Here is a 26,241-nt window from a genome sequence, read left to right as displayed (position 1 = left end):
GGGTTGATAGGTACATAGAAACGCTCAACTATTTATTGTAAAAGCAAAAATGCAGAATCCAAAGATTTCGGGCTTAACCCCATCCATAGTGCTAACACACTTTTAACCATCATAGATTTTATAAGGAATCAATTAAATAATTATATCACATGACACAGCCATCCAATGAAAATACAATTAAGAACAATTATTAATGCAGTTACGTTTGCTTTTTGACTAAAACAGTTGTAGTCAAAAACACATGTATTTGCATTAATAATCTATGATGGTTTTGTATTTACTGTTTTACCTAATCTAGTTTACCGCAGTTTTTCCTTTTTTGTGGGAAGCCTCATACTCCAGCATTTTCTTCATCATTTTATCTTCTTTTTTAGTTAAAGGTGCTGCTGCTTTTTTTCCCCTTATTTTGTTATTGGAGTGGATATTTTCCTTCAGCATTTCATTTATTTTAGCCATGTCTCTGTACATTTGACTGTTTCCCTTCTAATATACTGGAAATCATCTGTACCAAAGCTAAAACTTGAACTGCTGTTTGCTGAACAGTTGCTGTATTCTTCCCAGCCAGAGTTTTCTCTCCTTCTTTCTGGTTGATTTCTCTTTGTTCTCCAAATTTTTTCTTCACTGTCATTCAGGCTGTGTAATTATTAGCCAGAGACTGAATTTTACCCAGACATTTTCAGTAGCCCTTTTTTCTTAGTTTGTTTTCAGACTGGGAGAGGTGAAAGCAACCTGTTTGCAACCATCTTGAAAGTCCCCTTCTTTTGTTCATCTGTTATCTTTGGTGGGCATGTGAGAACAGCCAGCTGAAATATATTATGGTGGCTATTGTTTCCATACTGCATGAAAGAAAATGGATACTACCTGGTCACAGGTTGATTAAATTATTTTCTTGGACAGGAATTACATGTCTTTGAAATTAGAAATATATTACTGTGGCCATTATTTATTTTAAATTGATTATTATATATCACCCAAAAGGCAAACCATAAGAACAGGTCATTTTTAGGTGGGTGTGGTGGAAGCAGACTGTGTGAAAGAAAAAGGACGGTACTGTTCTGCTGGTAAATGATTGTTAATATGGCTTCCCAGAAATGGGTGGTGCAAACATATGAATGTAACAAGTTGAAATACTTTACTATGACCATTTTTTCTTTCATGGTGGTCACTGTGAGATAATCAAGGGGTGGACTGCCAGAAGCCGGAGACTGAGAGGCAGGTTGTATGTAAATGCAATGGGCTTTTACAACATAAGAACTAAGTCACTATATTTGGTTATTGTTAAGCAGTCATTGATGTAGTTATTGTATGTGCCTGAGAACTGTTATTGTTCAGTGGTCACTGATATGGCTTGTCATGGAAGGGGCAGTGCATGTGTGTGAGAACAGCAAACTAAAGTACATTACTGTGGTATTATTTATTTCATGTTTGTCATAGTTAGATGTTGGCACTATATGCTAAAAGTTACTATCTTTTCGGGTGGGGGTCTATGTCAGGCGTTGTGGGACCACAAGGGGCATTTACATGATCACTGTTATATGTTCATTAAAATAATTTTGGGATGGGTAGTGTGTGTATCTGAGTGCAACAAATTGAAATTCATTGCTATGCAATTGTTTATTTCACTTTCTTAGTCATACATCAGAGATGTACACAGAACATGACTCTCTGGAGATGTCAATTGGGTAACAGGCTGTGTGGTAAAGCAAAGGGCAGTTACGTGATGTCTTTCAGTCTTTGATGTGGCTTGTCTGGAAGGGGCCATTTATACTTCTGAGAGGAAATAGTTGAAATACATTATTGTAACCATTATTATTATTAATTATTATTTTGTATTTTCACCACAGGTTAACCTCAAAGTTGTACACATAAAGCATTTTTTTCAAGCTGGTGAGGAGGCAGGTTGCTTCTGAAATCAAAGCACAGTTACAGGAATATTGTTAAATGGCATATCAGAAAGGGGGAAGTTTTTGTGTATGAGGCAAGTTGAATTAACTTTTTGTCCTTTTATTTCACATTCAGTACAGACCACACCAAAAGTGTATATGAAAACTGACTATTTGAGGGGTGATATGTGGATACAGGATGTGTTTGAAAGGAAAGGAAAGTCACATGAACCCTTTCAGATGATCACTGCTGTGGCTTATTGAGGATAGTCAGTCTATCTGTAAAAGAGCAACCAGTGTCTTTTTATTCCATTCACTTTCATTGCGGTGGAGGTGCTGCGGTAGCATTGTTGCCTCACTGTAAGACGTTGTCCCGTTCGATTCTCAGCTAGAGCGTCTTCTGTGTGGAGACATGCGTAAATGGGCGTACCTTTGTTGAAGGTTTTGCATCAGGGCCGGCAACTCGGCACGTAAAAATCTACTGCCAATCATTAGCAGACCGGAGTTCCACTGTGGCGACCCCTAACCGGGAAAAGCGGAAAGACACAACAACTTTCATCCAAGTTATGGATCAGAGGTGTACACAAAAAGGTGCTTTCTTTTTTGAGGAGACCATTGTGTGAAACCAAAGGGCAGTTACACAAATGACTGTTAAATGATTAATATGGGTTTCTTGGGGAGGGCAGCAACTTGAAAGATGTTACCGTTTTCATTGTTTTATCCTTTGTCTTCACAGTCATATATCAGAGTTGTGTATAAAAACTGGCTGACTTTTCTGTCGGAATTGGGAGGCAGGTTGGGTGTGACTACAAAACAAAGTTGCATGCTCACTCACTGCTACCCAGTTGTTGGTGTAACTTGTTGTCAGGGTGCAATACATTAGCCTTCAAGCAACAAGTTGAAATACATTACTCTGACAGTCATGCTTTTTATTTTCAACACCATCATATGGCGGACATGTACATTGAAAATGCCTTTGGAGAGAAAAGCTGTGTTTAACAAGTGCAAAATACTTTATCACTGATAATGATTGTTGCTTGTTAGTTGAGACACTTTGAGACTATTTTACATTGAAATATATTACTGTAGCCACAATTTCTGTCACTTGATCACAGCAGGTATCAGCTATATGCAGAGAAAATTGCTGTGTTTGGGGAGAGGTGGTAGGCTTTGTGTGGAAGTAATCTACCACCACTATCATCTGGGTATAGGTAAACAGTGATTGATCTAACTTGTCAGAGGCAGCATGAATACATGTTTTGGTGAAGAGGGGAATCTACATGTCAAACTAGTACAACTTTTAAGTATGAACAATTTATGTAACATCATCACAGTTAGATGAGGTGTAGCTCATCACAAGTTACATATTTATTTGGGACAGTCTGTGCAACAAGTGGTGAAGTAGAGTTTGTTATATTTTATAGGTTCATAGGTAGGTACTAGGCTATCGGCCCGAGGGCCTACTTAAGCCTAGCCATCAAGGTTCCCTGGCTTACACCACCCAAGAAAGTTATTTTCCTGTGCCACTGTCAAGCAGAGACACAGAAGTGATCCCCGTGGTGTATTTCCTATTTCCCATCCACTCATCAAGATTTTTCTTGAAGAGTGCTAATGAAGAACTTTGCTTGACATAGATCTGTAGCCTGTTACAGAGTATGGGAAGTCTCTGGGACAGGAATCTATCCCTCCAGCATGTTCTGTTTATTGTGGTGACAAGGTTTAGGTCCCTAGAGCGTGTAGCTCGGAGGTATTGGGATTTCTTTAGGTGTGTAGCATGTCTAACAGCTCTGGGTTTGACATAGCTTTGTATGTTAGGCAGATATCACCTTGGAGTAGGCAATATGCTACAGAGTAAAGCTGGAGTTTTTTGAGACGGTCAGTGTAGGGCATCTGTTTGAGGCCAGTAATCCTCTTTGTGAGGTACTGCTGTGGCCATTCCAGCTGCTGCAGATGTCTTGTGAGGTACATTCAAAAAGGGGCGTTGTACTCTATAATGGGTCTAATGAGTGTCGAGTAGAGGGGAACGATGACCTCTTTTTTCCTGGATTAGTACCCTTTTATGATGAGGTGTGCCACGTAAAAGGACTTCCTGACTACTGTGGCGATGTGACTATCAAAGGAGAGACTACTGTCCACCTAGGTCCCAAGGTCTCTTATCACACATTCGGTGTTAAGTAGACTGCTGTCTATGTAGTAATACATGGGTACAGAGTTTTTACCAAAGGGGATGACAGTGCACTTTTTGTCATTGAGCTTGAGGCCATGGCTCTGACAACAGGCATCTGTCTCAGTGAGACCCTTCTGTAGGATTTCCACATCATTTGGGGACTTGACTATGGTTCCTAGTTTGCAGTCATCTGCGAACTTCATTAGCCAGAGGCCTTCTGTGTTAGCCTGTACTTCAGAGAAGTAGATACCACACAGGAGAGGTCCCAGGACTGAACCCTGTGGTACTCCACTTGTCACTGGTTTGAGGTCAGATTTGGAGTGTGCAACTTTTACAGTGTGGGTTCTGTCAGTGAGCCAGTTGGAAATCCGTCTTGTGACATAGGGATTTATACCTAGTTTATTGAGTTTAGCTATAATTCCAGAATGGGGGATGGTGTTGAAAGCCTTGGCGAGCTCAAGGTAGGCTGTGTGAACCACCTTACCCTCATCTACGGCTTTGGTGACTGCCTCAAAGAAGTCGATCAGGTTCAGGAGGCATGATCTGCCTTTCACAAACCCGAACTGGGTGGGATCCAGAATTTAGAGGTTTCCAATGTCTTTGTTTATGAGTTCCATGATGATACGTTCCATGGCCTTACAGACCAGGCTCGTCAGGCTAATAGGGCGATAGTTCCCGGGATCAGTGGTAGCTCCCCCTTTGAGGAGTGGGATAACTGTTGCTGTACGCCATTCAGTGGGCACAGAGCCTGATCTGAGGCTTTGATTGAACATGGTGCTTAGGTGGGGAGCCAGTTTGTTTTGAAGTTCGTGTTAAATGCAGCCGGGGATGTCGTCCGGTCCCATGGATGCTGTGTTTTTGGCTTTAGAGAGTGCAGCTTTTACCTGCGTAGTTGTGATTACAGGGACTCTGCATTCTTCCTGTATATCTATGGGCCCTTTAAGGGGTGGGGTGGGGTAAAGTTAGCACTGAACCAGTACTTTTACAGTGACAATGAAGACACAACCTGGTTTGGTTTTTCAAGTTATGCTGCTGTTATACTATCACAATACTACTGCAGATGCCTTTATATTCAGACCTCAGCAAATGTGCACATTTTTTTTCACAAAAGCAAATTTGTAATAAATTGAATCATTACTATAGTTGCTTCTATAACATAAAGTTAAGTTATTACTTTTCCTGAAAGTGAGTTTTTTCCCATGTTTGAGGGAAAGTGTTCATGCAGAAAAAAAAAGATAAATAGAATTTGCAACTTTACACTCAGAAATTAAGTTCATAGGTGTGTACTAGTTTAATGGCCCTGGGGCCTTTACAAGCCTAGCCTATAGGATTACCCTGGCATCATGCCACCCGACCTTAGTTCCCAGTACCTCTGTCAAGTAAAGCCATTGGAGTGATTCCTAGGGTGAATTTTCTATTTCCTATCCACTCATCAAGATTTCTCTTGAAGAAGGTCAGAGACTATACAAAAACATATGTAAACATGTACAGGTTTTTCATTACAAGTACATCTAAAAGCATGGTCTACTTATATTTGAATGTCTAGCTTAGTGGGCAAACATTCACTAAAAATGTCAAACAAAAGCACAATCTAATTGGAGCTTATACATTTATATTTAGATTAGTTATCCAAATCTCTTAGTAGAAAGTATCAAATTGTTTAAAGTTGCCAGTCTGCCATGTTATATTATAATCAGCTTCCATTATGGTGGAAATATAATTTCTGTTCAGATTGGAGGATGCAGCACATGTTCAGGCCGTCTGCATGAGTTAAATAATTACTTTGAGAACCTGCATATTAAGCGCTTAGCTTTGGGTATGGAGCAACCATCTGGTTAGCCCGTCGAGTTGCCTAAGAAAAAGGCCAAGGATGTTCTTCGTGTTTCACTGTTGCAGTCATTACATTTGGATAATCTACTGGCAAGTTGCCCTCAGTCGGCCTGATTAGCAAAGTCTTGAGTCCTGCTTCGGTTGCTGTCCCTTCTTCCATGACATCAGGTCGTCAGGGGTATAAAACATGCAACCGACGCCATTACATCAGTTTTTGTTGCCGCACGGTGCCAGAAGCAGAAGCAGTTCGCAAGTGCTGGTCGGCCTACTCCTGACATTTTCGTTTTCGAATTTCAGAACGGAAGTCTTCAACTAAAAAGCTAAGTACCCCGATGGGGAAACTTTTTCTTGCTCCTTACCAATGTCAGTAAAAGTTAATAATTGCATTACTTGTCGGAAGCAAATACCTCATAAGGATTTTCATTTGTACTGTATTCCTTGCCTAGGCCCTGACCACAATGTACCTTGCTGTCGGTTTTGTGCTAAATTTAATCAATGCACTATTAAACATCGGTATATTTTTGTTTCTAAATATTTTGGCTCACGCTTTAATTATCCAGAAATGTCGTCTGTTAGCAATCTGACTACCAGAATGCCTAAAAAACGCAAAGAAAAAGACAGAGACAGGCCATTGAGGTCCAAAACTGACAATGACGCTTCTCCTAAGCCAGTTGCCAGTTCGCCGGTACTCAGTGAGGCGCTTTTGCAGCCACTGATACCCGCTACTTCTGGTTCGCAGGCCTCTACTGAGACCCATTCGGAGTCCGGTATGCCACGAGATGCTTCAATTATGGAACCCGTGGATGTCTTTACCTTAGATGGGTCAGGAGCCGCGGTGCATTGCCCGACTTCTGAGGGTGTTTTCAGGCCTACAGATTTATATATTACACCGACGCCATCTTCAAAACTAAGGCCAAAATCTAAATCTATGTCTAAAAAAACAACGCCTGGGCCACATGTGCAGGCCCCTGTGCCTAAAAAAACAAATGATCAAAATGGCTGAAGATTTAATTACTCTGATCAGGGGTAGCCAATCCCCCCCGCTTTCTAAGAGGCCTAGGCAAGACATTTATTATGAATCTTCTGAACAGGATTCTATTTCTTCTGACTCTTCTAATGAACAGGATTTGTCTATACCTACTTATGAGGACTCTGATGCAGAAGATTCCATTCCTTCTGCTTCTCCCCCTGAGGATTTTTCTTTTGGGGAAACTTTACATACCTTACGGGAACATTTCCACTGGGATAGTCAGGATTTCTCTGAATCTAAAAAGAGACTTAAGGATTTTCTTCTTCTTCCTCAACAATAGGCCTGTGGCTATACCTACTGTCCTAGACATTGTTGATGATGTTTTTTCAGAATCTAGTATGGCTCCTGATTCTCTGCCTCTGGCTCCTTGTAAGCCAGACAGATACTACAGGGTTCCTGACTCCCACAAATTCCTTTTCAAAAATCTTATTGCAGATCCTGAAACTTATTTCTCAGGGTCCCAAGGGCATTGAGGCCTCTACTGCTAAAAATCCTACCCCTTCTGATAGAGATTCCAGGGCGTTGGATAGATGGGGTAAGAAGGATTACACTTCTGCAACCCTGGCAATAAGGGCTTTAAACTGCCGATTTCATATGCTTAAATACCAGCAGCATATCATGGGACTGCTTAAACAGAAAGTTTAAGCAGAAGTTGGTAAACATATTTTGCAATGTGGTTTTGATTCTTTGGAGGCCTCTTGCAGGGCTGCTGTAACTGCCTTTGTGCTAAGAAGACATGCTTGGCTCAAAGAGTAAACTCTGTTGTTGGATGCTCCTTTACAACAGGACCGTCTCTTTGATAAGGCTGAAGAAGTTTTAAAGAAGATGGAAGATAAAGCTAAATCTATGAAAAATGTGAAAGATTTCTTACAAGTGCAGCCTCCAAGATTTAGTAGGCACTAGCCTACTAACAACTGGTCCTTCCCAGTTCCTTCGAGAGCCAGTCAAGTCAAACCCAGACATTCCAAAGGATCCAGGGTTCAGTTACAAGGGACTTTTAGAACAGAACAATGGGGTGCCTCCTCATCCAAATCTGGAAACAACAAGGCACCTCCCTATGGTAAGCAGTCCCAATGACTTCCCTCTACACTTATCAAGCACTTACCTTTCAGCCGCCCCTTTGGGGGGAAAACTGGCACTTCATGTAAGAAACTGGCAACTTATAACCCAGGACAAATGGATTTTAAATATAGTATCCCAGGAATATAGATTTAATTTCCACACATTGCCAATCCCAAACGGATGGCCAGACCTGCCCCCAAATCAGTGGGCAGAGGCCCAAAAACAAGTACTGTCTCTCATGAACATGGGAGCTATTTAACCAGTGCCAGATGAGGAAAAGGGACAAGGTTTTTATTCAAGACTTTTCCTGGTACCCAGAAAAGACAAATCATGGCATCCAATTCTGGACTTATCTACTCTAAACACATTTCTGGACATTCCAAAATTCAAGATGCTGACTCTTCAACAGTTACTTCCTATGTTAGGCAAAGATGCCTGGTAGGTAACTCTAGACTTAAAAGAGGCTTACCTGCATGTCCCAATCAGGGAATCTTGCAAAAGATACCTCCGCTTCAAAGCAGGCTATTTGCATTACCAATTCTCTACACTGCCCTTTGGCTTATCTACTGCGCCCAGGGTCTTCACAAAGTGCCTGGCTCCAGTAATTGCATTTTGCAGACAAAGAAATATTCAAATATATCCATACATGGATGATTGTCTAGTTCAGGCAGAAAACAGGAACATTCTTCAAAAACATCTGGCGTTTGTAAAAAAGGTTCTAACTTGTCTAGGGTACACCATAAACGAAAATAAATCACAACTGGTACCCTTTCAAAAAATTACATTCCTGGGTGCAAGCTTGAATACAACTGCCCAGATGGCTTACCTTATGCCAGAAAAGCAAATTCATGTGGTGACTTACTTCAAACAGGTGGCCACAAAAACCCTGCTATCTGCAAGACAAATTCTGCAAGCCTTGGGGTTCATGGCTTCCTGCATTCTTCTAATTCCATATGCAAGACTGCATATGAGGAAACTTCAGTGGTACTTAGAGTTTATGGAGTCAACATTGTCATAGCCTGGAAACAATGATTCCTATCATACCTTGCCTGCAACTAGAGATCCTATGGTGGGCAGAGGCCTGCCACCAAAACAAGGAACTGCCATTCACTCCACCCCCTGCCGCCCAAACCCTAACTACAGACGCATCAGACTTTGCTTGGGGGGGCTCATCTGGCAGGGAAGTGCATTCAGAACAAATAGAACCCAAATCAAATGCTCCTTCATATCAGTCAAAAAGAGATGCATTCTGACAGCCTTCAAGGACTACCTTCATCCAGGACAATTAATGATAAAGACAGACAACACCACAGTAATGTGGTACATAAACAAACAGGGAGGGTACACACTCCTCTACCCCCTTTGCAGACTAGCCATGGCATTGTGGAACACAGCCTTGACCTATCAAATTCAACTACAAGCTCAATTCCTGCCAGGAATGCTGAATAATCTGGCAGACAAACTAAGCAGAAATCTCATGGACCCACACGAATGGAAACTGGAAACACGGATTTTCAACATGTTGACATGCAAATGGGGGAGTCCAGACATAGTTCTGGGGTGAGGCAAAAAGATCTATCAGTTGGACAAATTCTGCACAAGAACTCATCACAAAAAAAGCCTTAAAAGTGGATGCTGTATCATTCAGCTGGAAAAACCTATCAGTCTATGCCTTTCCCCCTCTGCCTCTGCTCTGCTCTCCAAAGTTCTACTAAAAGTCAAACAGGACAAACCAAAAATGATTTTGATTGCTGCAGACTGGCCTCTCCAACACTGGTACCCACTCCTGCGCAATGTGTCACACCTTCCACCGTGACACTTGCCTCAGACACCTTACTTACTGTCTCAGCAGAACAACCAAATTCTGAACACTCAGCTCCTAACTTTGAATCTTGCAGCGTGGCTAATCACCTAAATTCACCCTTTGCATCCCTCAGCAAACCTGTGATAGATGTCATTTTGGAGGCAAGAAGGCCTAGTACTAGAAAATCTTATGCTGACAAATGGAAAATATTCTGTGCCTGGAAACAATCACAAGGGATAAGCACAACAGTGGCCAATATTCCTCAGATTTAACAATATTTAACTGAGATGCTTCACAAGGGTCTGTCCTTTTTCTTCCATAAAAATCCATGCCTCAGCCATTTCAGCTCATTACAACACAGAACCTCCCCTCTTCTCTCATCCTGTGCTAAAGCAGTATCTCAGAGGGGCCAAAAACTTAAGACCACCCAGGAGAGCTCCAACCCCTGCCTGGGACCTCAATTTTGTATTGGTAAAACTCACTCTCCCTTCTTTCGAGCCAGCTGCTACTGCAGACTTAAAATTTCTCTCCTGGAAAACAGCTTTCCTTTTAGCAGTCACTTCAGCTAGAAGGATTTCTGAATTGCAGGCTCTTATGGCAGTGGAGCCTTTCATTATTTTTCATGTGGACAGGGTGTCTCTCAGGACCAATCCATCCTTCATGCCTAAGGGTGGTATCCAGTGTGGCTCTTAATCAGACCATTCATTTGCCAACTTTCTTTCCCAATCCACAGAACAAGGAGGAACAGATTCTGCATTCATTGGATGTACACAGACAACTTAGATTTTACTTAAACAGGACAAAATCTCAAAGAAAATCTGAACTACTACTGGTGGCATTTGCTGCAGGGGCAGAGAGAAAGGCTATTTCAAAGCAGACTATTTCCAAATGGATAAGCCATTGTATTTGTTTCTGCTATGTGCACCATGGTAAAACTGTCCTCCAGGGGATCAGATCTAATTCCACCAGGGCTGCGTCTACTTCTACAGCCTTTCTCAGAGGTGTTCCTACCAGAGACATTCTAGAAGCTGCTACATGGAGCCGAGTTCATACGTTCACCAGACATTACCATTTACCTTTCTTCTCTAAATCCAGAGCTGGCTTTGCCTCTGCTTTCCTGCAGGGCCTTATAGCTGGTCCTAATGCTGTATAAATCCATCCTCCCAACCATAGCTTTGTGAATCTACCCAAATGGAATGACTGCAACAGTGAAACACGAAGAACATGGTACAGTTGTGTACACTTACCATAAATGTAGATGTTCAAGTATATTCACTGTTGCAGTCCAGGATACCCTCCCTCTAACCCCCTGTTTTTTCTCTTACTATACCTCTTCTTTCCTTTACTATGTTTAAAAGCCTTTTTGGTGTATTTGCTTTTGTTTGGAGGTATATGTTTCTGTTTTTAATTACTTAAATATTTGGCTCCCCATTTTTGGGGGCACCTGACATCTGCGGCAAGAAAAAACTGATGTAATGGCGTTGGCTGCATGTTTTATACTCCTGACGTCATGGAAGAAGGGACATCAAACGACACAGTACCCAAGACTTTGTTAATCAGGCCGACTGAGGGCAACCTGCCAAAAGATTACCCAAATGTAATGACTGCAACAGTGAATACACTCGAACATCTACATTTATGGTAAGTGTACACAACTGTACTTTATTAGGCCTGAGTTTATAGCTGCACCTCCTCCACCAGACTTCCCTCCTGTGGCTAACATCAGCCTGAACGAACACTCAGTTGCCGCTAATACGGGCGTAGCGGGTACCAGTGTGGAAGCCGCAGAACCCAGCTTGGATGGCACATCCTTCGAGGTAAGGCAGACATTGGCTTCTGACGGTGAGGGGGAACCTCTGTTCATACCGGCTACTCCGACAGATCCCTCCACTACTACACAGGCTTCCGAATCCAGGCCTACCTCAGCTCAGATGCCCGCTAGGCCTTCCCTCAAAAGAAAAGAAAAAAGGAAACTTGTTTCTCCAGATATTTAGAGCCAGCCAGATTGGCAGGCATTTTTTTCAAAGCCTATTTAATGCTTTTATGGCTCTGAGACCTACTACACCCGAAGCCTCCCCTGGGCCACCTCCTGTAATGAGTCCTAGGCCTCAGGCCTTGGACCCTTCCCAGCCAGAAGCTAAGGAATCCTCTGACTTTTCTTCAGAGGATTCCCTCTCCTGTGTTTCACAAATGCCATCTCCGCTTGACTGCACCTCCCCAGAAGAAGAAGAATCTTCAGAAAGAGATTCCCAAGGTGAGGACCTTACCTCTGGGGGGACCATTTCAAAGATGAGGGAGTATTTCATATGGGGTTCCTCTGAAATGACTGAGGTGCAGAAGAGGTACTACAAACTTCTTCAGATGGACTCCTCTGCCCCTTCAGCTGTTCCCCCTGTACTTCCTGCATTTCTGGATGCTTTCAATGCAGTATCAGTCAACTGAGACTCCCAGCCTCCTGCTCCACGTAGGCCTGCAGATTCCACAGGGTCCCTGAAGGGGCCAAATTCTTGATTAAGTGCCCCGCAGCAAAGCCTGGCGCTGTCTGTGTCAGCTGATAAAGCCTCCAAGCTCCTTCCATTCTCTTCACTTCTCCACACAGACAAAGACAGTAAGGCCATGGAACGCCTTGGGAAAAGGGTTTGTACTTCATCTACTTTAGCATTTAGGGCAGTAAATTACCAAACCCACATGTCCAAATATGCCCTAGTCCTTTTAGGATACACCACAAAACTTCAGTGAAATTCTAGTCTCTCCAGCCAAAACTCCATTATCCAGTCTTGTGCCTTTATCTTCACAGGTCAAAAGGCACTCCATTAAGTGCAGTTATGATGCAGCAGAAGCCTTTGCCAGGTCTGCTGCATCTGCTTCTGTGCTCAAGGGATATTCCTGGCTTAGGTTAAAGCCACTGCCTGATGATATCAGGGCAAAACTCTTAGATGCACCCCTGAATAACTGCCCTTTTTGGGTCAAAGGTGGTAGAATTATTCAAAACTCTGCAACAAAAGGGGAAGGAGTTATAGGACCTCAAACACTTGTTTGTGTCTCCTATCCTCAAATTCCACAAGAATCACCCCTATAAGACCTAATTCATTAGGAAGCACGCTGCACCCCATCTTCCTCCTAGGAATAGAAGGAATGCCAGGAAGCAAGCCACTCTTTCCAGGCCTCCACAGACTCCAGCCCAGAAGCCTCAATTTCAAGACAGGACAGGTAGTCTGTGACTACCTGCCATCCTTAAAACAGGCCCCTGACTCCAACCCCTATCCCTCAGGTTCCCTCACTAGCTCCCTGTGTGGAAAAACATTACAGACAGGCGGGTCTCGTCCATCATACAGACAGGTTTTTTTTATGACCTGGATCACAACCCCTTCCTTGAGAGGCATTCCACAGCCCCACCCCCCCCCAAAGAACAACTTCCATTATTTCAGCTGGTTATAGACACCCTTATGGCCCAGGGAACAATTCAGCCTGTCCCTTTGTCAGAAAGGGGAAAGGGTTTCTACTCGAGCCTTTTTCTAGTCCCTGGAGACCAATTTTAGATCTTTCCCATCTCAACCCCTTTCTGGACTGGAAGGGGTCTATATTGCAACATCGAACCCTTAAAACAGCGAATGATGTTACATCGACACATTTTCAGCGAAAGCTGAAAATGTTGAATCCAAAGAACAGATTTCTTTCCTAGGGAAAGAAATCGCTGTTCCAACCCCCGCAAAAAAAACACATTACACACTTCCAAACACATACACACATACCCAATCCTAATTATACCCCCCCAAAAACTAGTAAACAACTAAATACACATATGCACATAACCCAAACATACATTTAACGGAAAAAAAAACAGTAAACATTTTAAACCATATGCACTTATCTTAACCCGCACCCTAACCCTAAGGTCAGTAACTCTCACACATTTACATAAACGGCTCCAAACACATACACACTTACCTTAACCCTAATTCTACCCCCCAAAACAAAAGTAAACAACTGAAAACACATACACACGTAACTCAACCATACATTTAACACAAAATATAAAACAGTAAACACTTTCATACATATGCACTTACCTTAACCCGCACGCTAACCCTAAGGTCAGTAACTGTTGCACAGTCACTCTCGGGAGCTGTACCGGACAAGCAACCACACTAGACTTCAGAACACGGCAAAAGAACGAAGCGGTCAAGTGACTTCTTTCCCAGGGAAAGAATTCACTGAACAGCCGCTTCGCTGTTTTGCCTGTTCGCTCTACATGTGTAGACGAAAACGCATTTGATGTAATGCATTTTCGTTGTACTCATAGGAACCCTTCTGGAAGTACCCACCTTTCGAATGCTCACTCTGTAGGCCCTTTTCCCCTTGATCTTTCCTCAAGGATTGTTTGGCCACCTTAGACATCAAGGATGCCTACCTGCACATCCCAATAAGGCCCAGCTACAGAAAATATCTGCACTTTTCTGTGGTGGTCTCACATTTTCAGTTCTCTGCCTTGCCCTTTGGACTTTCTACAACACCAAAGGTCTTCATGTGCATGGCACCAGTGGTGGCCTTCTGCAGGACTCTAGAAATTCAAATTTTCCCTTGGACCTGCTTATCCAGGCAGACTGCACAGAATCCATGCAAAGCCATTTAAAAACAGTAATTTCACTCCTGCAAGCACTGGGCTTCAAGATAAATGATCTCAAGTCCAAGCTTGACCCCCTCTCAGGACAAGATTTTTCTGGGTTGCAGGATAAGAAAGGATGTCACAAGGGCCTTTCTGCCACCCCAAAAGGTGGAAAGGTTAAAGCAGTACCTGCCTACTGTTCTCGAAGCCACAGACTTCACTCCCAGGCAGTACCTCACACTCCTGGCTCACATGACATCAACCATTCCCATGTTACCACTGGCAAGGCTCCACATGAGGAAGCTGCAGTGATACCCAAGGGCTATGTGGACACAGCACTGTCGTGCTCTAGAGTACAAAATCCCTTTCCTTCCTTGCCTGAAAAAAATATCTAGTTGTGGGAGGACCAAGTGAGCTGGAACCCAGGACTCCCCTTACAGCTACCCCTACCAATGCAGGAGATGTATACATATGCCTCCGTCTAGGTTGCGGAGCAGCCATGGGTTCACTGAGAGTCCAGGGCACTTGGCCAGACTCCTTCAGACAGGAACATATCAATACCAGAGAGATGAGAGCAATTTTTTTGGCCTTAAAGGCCGTCCAACATATGCTGAAACAGGGTCCACTAAAATTGTTCACAGACAGTACTACAGTGGTATGTGAACAAGCAAGGAGGAACTAAATCTTACTTGCTATGCAGACTAGCTCTCCAAGTGTGGGAGCTTGTCACAAAACAGGGAATTACACTACAGACTGTGTATATCCCTTCAGAGCAGAATACGCAGGCAGACACATTGAGCAGGTCCATGTCACAGTCCGACGAATGGATGCCCCACAGGGATGTGTTCTTGGACATAGTCCACAAATGGGGTATACCTCAGCGAGATCTCTTTCCCTCCACTATGAACAGACAGCTTCCATCTTTTGCACCAGGCTGCCCAGTCCCCTGGCAAGGGCAACAGGCGCTTTCTCAATCTCTTAGAAGGGGATGTTTATGTATGCATTCCTCTCTTCCCACTTTTACAGAAAGTCCTGCTGAAAATTCAACAGGACAAACCAAAAATCTTGTTGGTGACTCCCTTTTGGCCAATACAGCACTGGTTCTCCCTTCTTCTGCATTTAGCCAGGGGCAAGCACCACAAGTTACCTCACAGAGTGCACCTTTTCACACAGGACAAGGGATCCCTAATGCACACACATCTACAAACTTTGAACCTTACCCTGTGGGTGATAGAATTCTGATCCCTAACAGACACCTTTACAATGAGGACGTGCTCTCAGTCCTGCAGGACGCCATGAAACCTAATACAAGGAGGTCCTGTATGTTGAAATGGAAAAGATTCTTCTCATGGTGTATATAAAAACAGTTGGACCCTTTCCAGGGTGGTGTCCCTTTGTTACCATCATACTTGTGTGAACTCTTGCAGTCAGGATTGGCATACTCCTCTGTTAAAGCCCACCTTGCTGCTATTTCAGCTTGTCTGCCTCTGGATCCCCCACTGGCTTCTCGTTTCCCTGCTAAGCTTTTCTTAAAGGGAGTTTGCATCTCAGGTCCCCCCAGGAAACCCATCCCTCCACCCTGGGACCTGAATTATGTTTTTGAGAACCTCACAGTGGCTCCCTTCAAACCAGCTTCTAGGGCCTCCCTGAAACACTGCACTTGGAAAACAGTACTACTAGTTGGCCTGACATCAGCTAGAAGAGTGTTAGAGTTACAGGCCCTAATGGCCATCCCTCCTTTCATCATGTTTCACAAAGATAGGGTAAGCCTTAGAACCATCCATTCCTTCATGCCCAAGGTGGTCAATAAACTATCCTTAAATCAAGCCATTCACCTCCTCACCTTTTTTGCTCACCCTCAAGGTGACAGTGAGAGCGAGTCTTACATTCTCTTGATGTGCATAGACAGCTTATGTTCTGTCTGGACAAAACCAAGCATATCAGAAACTTAGACCAGTTGTTTGTCTCTTTTCATCCCAGAGCCCTGGGGAAAGCTGTGACAAAGCAGGCAATTTTCACCCTAGATTTCCAGAGCAATTTCCTTCTGCTATGCATACCATGGGAAATTCTTTTGGTCAAAAATTAAAACACACTGTTCTAGGCTATGGCTTCATTTGGAGCTTTCTTCAAAGGTTTGGACACTGCCACAATTTTAGAGGAAGCTACATGGTCCTCTGTCCACACCTTTACTAAGCATTACAAATTGGACAACATTTCCAATTTCAAGGCTGGATTCGCCAGGGTACTATGGATTTATAGAAAATATTTCCAGCCCACCACCCTCTTCTTTCCTGTGAGCTTTGGCATTCACCCAAGTGTTGAGAATACTGCAACATGAGAACAGGACATAGAATAAATGTCCTTCTCTCCCATGTTGCAGTAATCCCCCTTTTTCCCTCTAACTGGATGGCATTGGACTTGCACAGTTTCCTGGGACTGGGGTCTAACTGGGGCGCTCAATTCTGAGGTCTGATGCTTGCAAATGTTACTTTTATGGCCCACATTCCCCTAGGCCAACATCTGATGTCCCACGTACCCAGCAGTGACTACAAGCTTTTGTATACTGGCCGGACTTTCAGGTAGCAAGAGAGGAGAACCCAAGTGTGGAGAGTACTGCAACATGGAAGAGAAGGACATATATGGTTATGGTAAGATTTTTACACAACTTCTTTATACCTAGATTCAGTTAAGAGAAATTACAGTACTCCATTTTTCAAGATAGCCAAAAGGCATTAGGGTAATGCGTTCAACATTTTGGTTCAACTTTTATTCAAAGTCTTGTGATAACACTTTTCTGTATGACTTTGTTTCTGACTCACTGCAAATGTTGCTGACTGCCTTTGTAACATTATTGTTTGACAGACAAGGAAAACATTTTTTTCTTTCTGACCTGCCTTGAAATTGTTGGAGAGTCTTCTCAGACAATTCTTGTTGTCTGTCATGTGCCGTCATCTTCCTCATGAAGCAGGGAAAGAAGCTTAGCCGCTATCTTCAGGGACATAAAGTGCCACTGGTCCCTCAGGATGATTAATTCGGAAGTGGGCTGGATACAACAGTGTAAATAATTCCCTGTCCTGCATAGCTTTATTGCATTACAAAAAGCTACTTTGCTTTGTTTCACCTGAATAATACTGATCTCACCATGCTCTTGCTTCTGCCACCTTTATATTTCCACGGGAGCCCATGATTTTGACAGAATCCTTTCTTTAATTTCATTGGAGTAAAACCAACAGGCGGTTTAGGAAACATCAGATTGATTGTTTGAGAAAAGCCCTATGGGTTCTCCAATTCCTATCTCTTTTTTCAGCAAATCAGTCCATTCCACTAATGTAGGTTTTGTGACTCAACCCAGTTCATCCCCTTAGAATTTTTAGTAATACCTCTGAAGTGTATTTTTGCACCTGCTTCTGTCTCCTTTATCAACAATTCTAGGCTCTAACATTGCCTGGAAGTGGTGGTTCTGTGTTTAACCTCCTTCATGCCCCCTTCAAAGTCATACCAGCTGGTTAGAATGAGGCCTCAAGACCTGTTCCACTTATTTATTCACTTATTTAACCTGTTAATAAATTCCAAAAATTGCTATCACCCTTCTGCAGTTCTGACAATATTTACTTGAATCCTTCTTTGGCCTATCATAATTTTGTTAACACATTTGCAGTGTTACTTTAAAGGCAGTCCTTCTCAGCCCAAGATTCAGCCTGATCTCATGCATATCAAGACTGCTAAATTCTATTTTTTTTTCCTTTTTGCATTAGTTTAATAATGTAAGTAGATGAAATAAACTACCACACCACCAAAATCTGTATTAGTAATTTCAGTGTTGTAGCACTAAAATTATAAGCTTTGATCATAGAAGAAGAAGCTTTGTTCAAATACTCCTCACATGTTCCCTGCCCTGGCACAACTTAGGATTGTTTTATAGTTTATTATCCAGTTATAAATCCTGGAACATTTTATAAAGAATCCCGAAGGGGGGACTGACATATGTCCTTTTTTATACAGAAGGATTAAACATAATGTTTTTAGGTTATTTCACAGTGACTTTCTGTCCTGTTGTGTTATGATCAGTTTTCATTGGGTTGGGTATATGACTTAATTTCAGGGTGCATAATTCATCACATGTCCAGAATACATTTGTATTTAATTTTCATTACATCAGAAGTAAAAAAGCAAAAATGTATATTTCTCCAGAAAAGCAATGCGTTTTGCCATTAGAAGCTTACCTTTCTCTTCCAGAAGGGACAATGTGATGGGCTCAGATTCAGCATAGAGCTGCAGTAGAATCATTATGGATAGATTAGCAATCATAGGTGTTTGTTGATGTTCATTGTGTTACCCTGCTGCAGTCATCACACTTGGGTTCTCCTGTCATCAGGCGGTCCCGCAGTCAGCCGGATTCCAAAGTCTTGGTCCAGCGTCGGTTGCTGTCGCCTCTTCCCTGACGTCAGTGCGCCAGGGGTATATATAATGCAACCAACGCCATTTTCTTCAGTCTTTCTTGCCGTGTGGTGCCCAAAGCAGAAGCAGTTTGCAAGTGCCGGTCGGCCGACTCCTGAGATTTTCGAATTCGAATTTCAGATCGAAGTCTTCTATAAAGCTAAGTACCCCGTTGGGGAAACTTTTCTTGCCTCAGACCAATGTCAGAAAAAGTTAACAATTGTATTTCTTGTGGGAAGCAAATACCTCATAAGGATTTTCATTCTTATGCATACCTTGCCTAGGCCCAGATCACAACGTCACTTCTTGTCGGTTTTGTGCTAGGTTTAATAAACGTACTATTAAAAGACGCTTTGATTTCGCATGACACTACTTCGGCAGGAAATTTAACTACAACATGCCGTCGGAGCAACCGACTACCGGCGTGCACAAAAAACGCAGGGATAAGGACAGACAGCCCAGGCCTAAGCCAGATTCCGAGGCCTCGGCTGATCTGGTCTCCGGTCCTCAGTGAGGCTCCGATGCAGCCCCTGACTACCGCAGATCTGGAACTCGTGACCGCTACGGATATTTTGACGGAATGTACCAGGCAGACGCAGCCTTTTACTTCAGGCCCTTCCGACGACTTTGCTTCAAAAGATGTCGGTGCTACAGAAACGCCATCAGTTTCTGAAGGCATTTTCAGACCGACGACTATCACCATTAAAACGTTTTCTAAGTCGAAGACTCCTTCTAAAACTAAAAGGACTGCACTTCAGTCTCCTGTTCAAGGCCTTATGCCTAAGAAACAGATGCTCAAAATGGCTGAAGATTTGATTTCTTTAATCAGGGGTTCACAGGCCCCTCCTGACAAAAGGCCTAGACAAGAGGAAGATTTTGCTTCCTCTGAGCAAATGTCCATTTCTTCAGACTCCTCTGAGGACCAAGACTATTCTTTCTCTCCTTATGAAGATTCTGATGCTGAGGACTCTATTCCCTCAGCTTCTCCTCCTGAAGACTACTCCTTTGGGGAAACTTTACACACTATGAGGGAACATTTTCACTGGGAAGGTCAAGACTACTCTGATTCAAAGAAAATGCTCAGAGAGTTTCTTTTACTCCCCCAACACAGACCACTTGCCATCCCACCAGTTTTGGACATTGTGGATGATGTCTATTTAGAATCCAGTTGCAACCCAGACTCTCTACCTCCTGCTCCGGCTAAGCCTGACAGATACTACAGAGTGCCTGATTCCCACAAATTTCTCTACAAAAGCCCAGTAGCTGACCCAGAGACTATCTCCCAGGGTCCCAAGGGGGCTAAGGCTTCTATGGCTAAAAACCCAGTACCTTCTGAAAGGGATTCCAGAGCACTAGACAGGTGGGGGGGAAAAGGTTTACACCTCAGCCACACTAGCTATGAGGGCACTGAATTGTCAATTTCATATGCTTAAGTATCAGCAATTTCTAATCTCTCAGTTAAAGCAAAGAGTAACCACTCTCCCTCAGCAATCTGAATTGAAAGAAGTACAGGATCTGTTGCATGCCACTGAGCAGGTGGGCAAACATACCTTACAGTGTGGGTTTGATTCTTTGGAGGCCTCCTGCAGAGCAGCTGTCACTGGGTCTGTTATACGTAGGCATGTTTGGTTAAAGGAACAAACTCTGCCTGATCATGTTAAAGCAAAGCTACTAGATGCTCCCTTACAGCAGGATGTTCTTTTTGGAGTTAAAGCAGAAGAAGTTTTAAAGAAAATGGAAGATAAGGCAAAATCTATGCAGACAGTCAAAGATTTCCTACAAGTACAACCCCCTCGCTTCAGCAGAAACTAGCCAACAAAAAAATTGGTCCTTTCCAGCCACTGACAGACAGCAGAGGGGTAAATACAGACGCCCAAGGGGCAGAGGACAACCACAAGCCCAGTACAAACCTCGCCAATGGGGCACTACAGCACAGAAGGGAGGAGAAGACAGGTCTCAATCCACCAGAAGGCAAACTCAATGACTTGCACCTCATCTGGCCAATCAATACTCTCTTGGCAGCCCCCTTGGGGGGAAAACTCACACTTTTTGCAGACAACTGGCGGATAGTCACAAAGGACAAATGGGTCCTAGACATAATATTACGAGGATACAGATTCCACTTTCACACCTTGCCAAAGAAAACAGGAATGCCAAACCTGCCACAACATCAATGGGCAGAGGCACAAAAACAAATTACAGCTCTCATGGACATGAGAGCCATTCAGCTGGTACCTACTCGAGAGCAAGGCCAAAGATTTTACTCAAGGCTCTTTCTTGTGCCCAGAAAGGAAAATGCTTGGAGACCAATTCTGGACCTTTCAATTCTAAACACTTACTTACAAGTACCCAAATTCAAGATGCTAACACTACAGCAGCTACTTCCCATGTTAGGCAAGGGAGCATGGCTAGTAACGTTGGACCTCAAGGAGGCATACCTGCATGTCCCTATCAGACAAAGTTGCAGAAGATAACTTTGTTTCATTGCAGGTTCAAACCATTACCAATTCTCTGCACTGCCCTTTGGCTTATCTACTGCACCCAGAGTTTTCACAAAATGCCTGGCGCCAGTGATTGCATACTGCAGACAAAGAGGAATTCAAATATATCCATACCTGGACAACTGCCTCATCCAAGCAGAAAGCAAAGACATTCTCTTACATCATCTGGCCTTTGTAAAGCATCTACTAAGCTGCCTGGGGTACACAGTAAACGAAAAGAAGTCAAAACTAGTACCCTCACAAAAAATGACATTCCTGGGTGCCAGCTTGAATACAACGGCCCAGAAGGCTTATCTTACGCCAGACAAGCAGCTACAACTGACTCAGTATTTCAAGACAATGGCAACAAAGACCCAATTAACTGCAAGAAAAATTCTGCAGGCTTTGGACTTCATGGCATCTTGCATACTACTAATACCATTTGCAAAGCTGCATATGAGGAAATTACAGTGGTACCTAAAAAGCGTATGGTCTCAACACAGCCACAGCTTGGACACAATGATATCTCTCATTCCCTGCCTACGACAGGAATTTCTGTGGTGGTCACAGGCATGTCACCTCAACAAGGGTCAGCCTTTCACCTTGCCCCCAGCCAGGCAGACTATCACAACAGATGCTTCAGACTACACCTGGGGGCACACATGGCAGGTCAATGCATTCAAGGCCTATGGACTGCAGATCAAAGAAATCTGCACATAAATCAAAAAGAGATGCTAGCTGTACAGAAAGCTCTGACAGCCTTCAAGGATCTATTACATCCAGGACAACTTGCAATAAAGACGGACAACACCACAGTAATGTGGTACATAAACAAGCAAGGGGGTACACATTCCTACCCTCTATGCAGGCAAGCAATGATCTTATGGAACACAGCTCTGGCCTACCAAGTCCAGTTACAAGCTCAATCCCTGCCAGGACAGAAGAACACATTGGCAGACGACCTCAGCAGAAACATCAAAGATCCCCACGAGTGGAAACTAGATCCACAAATATTTGCAATGATAACTCAAAAATGGGGCCTTCCAAACATAGACCTGTTTGCCAGTCCTCAAAACTACCAACTGACAAAATTTTGTACAAGGACCTTCCACCATCAAGCTTGGAAAGTGGACTCGCTCTCTTTCAGTTGGAAAAATCTGACAGCATATGCCTTCCTGACAGCATATGCCTTCCCTCCATTACCTCTCCTCACAAAGGTTCTTTTGAAGGTCAAAAAGGAGAGACCACGACTGATTCTCATAGCCCCAGACTGGCCACGCCAGCACTGGTACCCGCTATTGAAAAATATGGCCCACAGCCCACCTTGGATATTGCCTCAAATACCCCATTTGCTCACACAACAAAACAAACAGATTCTTCACAGCCAGCTCAAAACTTTAAATCTGGCTGCATGAAAAATCAACTAAACATCCAACCAGCTCCTCTTTCACCAGCAGTTCTGGATGTTATTCTGGAAGCCAGGAGGTCAAGCACCAGGAAGGCTTATTCGGACAAATGGAAAAGGTTTTGTGCCTGGAACCAAACTAAAGGCCAAGACACAATTCAGCCTCACATTCTGCAGTATTTAGCTGAGATGTTGCACAAAGGACTTTTTTTCCCTCAATTAAAATCCATGCTTCAGCTATTTCAGCTCACTACAACACGGATCCACCTTTATTTTCACATCCTCTTCTAAGGCAGTTCCTCAGAGGGGCAAAAAACATTAGACCACCCAGGAGAGCTCCTACACCAACATGGGACCTCAACTTTGTTCTGGAAAAACTAACACTACCTCCCTTTGAACCAGCTCTCTCTGCAGATCTACAGTTTATATCATGGAAGACTGCCCTGCTCCTAGCAATAACTTCAGCTAGGAGAGTCTTAGAACTACAGGCACTAATGGCAGTGGAACCTTTCCTCATTTTTCATCAAGACAGAGTTTCTCTACGAACTAATCCTTCCTTTATGCCTAAGGTGGTTTCCAGTGTAGCTTTAAATCAAACCATACACTTACCCACCTTCTTCCTCAATCCACAGAACAAAGGTGAGAGACTCCTGCATTCCTTGGACATTCACAGGCAGCTTCGTTACTGCTTGGACAAAACTAAGATTTTCAGAAAAACTGACCAGCTCTTGGTATCCTATGCTACAGCTTCTCAAGGGAAAGCTATATCTAAGCAAACCATTTCTAAATGGATAGGTCATTGCATACGTTTCTGCTATACCCATCATGGGAAACCAGTTCCTGCTACCATTTGATCCCACTCTACCAGGTCAACAGCTACCTCTACAGCCTTTCTCAGGGGGGTTCCAACCAAGGAAATTTTAGAAGCTGCAACTTGGAGTTCAGTACACAGCTTTACCAGACACTATCGCTTACCTCTTTACTCTAAGTCCAGGGCAGGCTTCACCACTGCAGTTCTGCAGGGCCTTATTGCCTCCACTAACCCTCTATGATACCTCCTCCCCTACCTTAGCTTTGGGATTTAACCCAAGTGTGATGACTGCAGCAGGGTAACACGATGAACATAGTACAGATTTGTACCTACCATAAATGTAGATGTTCGAGTGTTCACCCTTCTGCAGTCCAGGTTACCCTCCCTCCATCCCCTCTGATCTACTGGAAAAATCTCTTCTATGCCTTACTGATGTATTTGCTTATAGCTGAAGGGATTTTGTGTTTGTGCAGTGTTCACTCCATTTGGTACTAATTCTGACCACCTTTTTGGGGGCACCTGACATCTGGGGCAAGAAAAACTGAAGAAAATGGCGTCTGTTGCATTAGGTTGCATTATATATACCCATGGCGCACTGACGTCGGGGAAGAGGCGACAGCAACCGACGCCGGACCAAGACTTTGGAATTCCGGACGACTGCGGGACTGCCTGACGACAGGATAACCCAAGTGTGATGACTGCAGCAGGGTGAACACTCGAACATCTACATTTATGGTAGGTACAAAACTGTACTTTCCTAATTATCCAAAGATAATTTCCTATATTATTCCTTGTTAAACTACTGTTAAAAAAAAGTTTTGCTAGAGTTCTAATTTCAGTGTGATATTGTCTATATTGTTCATAATAAAGAGTTTTGACAAGAAGAAAATCTCAGTGGTGAGCTACTGTTGCTTTCACCTAAGCACGCTCAGTTATTTTATAGTGATAGTCTGACATATGTTGCATTTTGCTAAATTTCTACTAACCATGGGTATATTCAAGATTGCTTTTCAGGGTGAGAAATGCAGTAGAAGTCTAACATATGCTGTGTGCTGTTAGTACATCAGAAGTTAAAAAAAAAGAGAAAAAAGCAGCATATGTGTGTGTGTGTATATATATATATATATATATATTTCAGTTTGTTAACCGGGAAAGTCCATTGGGCCAAGGTAGCCTGTTTTCAGTGGAAGCCCAAGGAGAAAAGCTCCAGACAGAAATACAATATTAAAACATATTTAAAAGTGATAACTAATACAGCATATAAGAGAAACAAAAGAACTGAAAACAATTCAGATATAAGAACCAAGTCAAACATGTCTAGATATTTACAAGAACAAACAAATTAATGCTCATTTAGTACATCATAATTGTAGACAAAAGAATTTAAGCAAAGGCAGAGTTTAGAGTAGGATAAGAAAGAGAAAGTGAGAGAGAGAGATTAGATGTCAGGATTCAGGTAGGATGCATGCAGGAGCATTCCCAGAGACAGGAGAGAGGAGAGTGGAGTAAGGTTTTAAAGGAAGGGAGATTCTGGGTAGTTCTAATGTGATGGGGAAGAGAGTTCCATAATCTATCAAGGGAGAATGATAGTAAGAGTTGCCCTGGTGAATGTAAAGGCTTGTGAAGTTCCAAGAGGTTTTGATTTGTGGATCTAAGTGTTCTGTGTGGCTGGTGAAGTTTTAAGGAAGAGGAGAGTGATGGACAGCTAGTGGGTTTACAAATGAGCTTGTGTGCTACTGTTAGTTGAATGAAAGTTAGGTAGCCTTGGAGTTCCAACCAGTTTAGTGCATGGAGGGAGTTGCAATGATGAGTGGAGGATTTGGATCCTGTGGCAAACTTAAAAATTTTATTATAGCATGAGGATAGTTTAGACTTCAGGGTTGATTGGAGATACTGAGTAGTGGTGCTTCATACAAAAGAGAGAGAGGATAAGGTAAATGGTAGTTAGGAATTGTCTGGATGAAAGAGAGAGGTAGCGTCTGTGTTGATAAAGCATTCCGAGTTTTTGATTTTTTTTTTATATTGGTTTGTAGGTGGACATCAAACTTTAGCTGGTCATCGATAAGGACGCCCAGAAGTTTTGCATGGGGAACTATTTCAATAGATATTTTGTTTAGACTGAGTATAGAGAAGGATGCTTTGTCAACAGCAGTATGTCTAGAAGGAGTAAAAATCATTATTTTGGATTTGGCAGCATTAAGGGCTCGGTGGTTGTCAAGCATCCAAGACTCAGTGGAGGAGAAGGCCTCCTGAGTAATGTTTAATATGGGGAGAGTTTTAGCAGAGCAGATGATAGTAGAGTTGTCTGCGTATTGCATGAGTTTAGCATTAGTGATCTTTTGGTGGAAATCATTGATAAAAATATTAAATAGTAAGGGACCCAGTATAGAGCCTTAAGGTACTCCTGTTGGGCTGTGAAGGAAAGAGGAAGTACAGTAGTTGCATTTTACAGCTTGTTCTTTGGCTGAAAGATAGGTGGTGAACTATTTGATTGAAGAAGAGGAAAGATTAAGATGAGAGAGTTTAGAAAGCAGGAGTTGATGGGAGACAGTATCGAAGGCCTTGGATAAGTCGAGGAGGAGGGTAGAAACTATGTGACCAGAGTCGCGAGCAGAGTTGATGATTTTGAAGAAGGAAAGGAGGGCAGTGGTGGTGGTGCTATATCCTGGTCTAAACCCATGTTGTGTAGGAGTCAGTAGTTGGTTTTCAAGTAGGTAGGGTAAAAG

The 26,241-nt window shown here is 43.0% G+C and overlaps 1 protein-coding gene across 5 annotated transcripts in view; it reads left to right on the top strand.

Annotated features, from left to right (window-relative positions):
• Window positions 1–26,241, top strand: part of FNDC3A (fibronectin type III domain containing 3A) — a 3,267,883-nt gene that overhangs the window by 1,560,516 nt on the left and 1,681,126 nt on the right. The gene's annotated exons all lie outside the window — the stretch shown is intronic.

Source organism: Protopterus annectens, chromosome 5.part1, assembly GCF_019279795.1.
Source record: "Protopterus annectens isolate FY-2018-M chromosome 5.part1, PAN1.0, whole genome shotgun sequence".
Classification (NCBI taxonomy): Eukaryota; Metazoa; Chordata; order Ceratodontiformes; family Protopteridae; genus Protopterus; species Protopterus annectens.
This window is presented reverse-complemented; position numbering and strand designations above follow the sequence as displayed.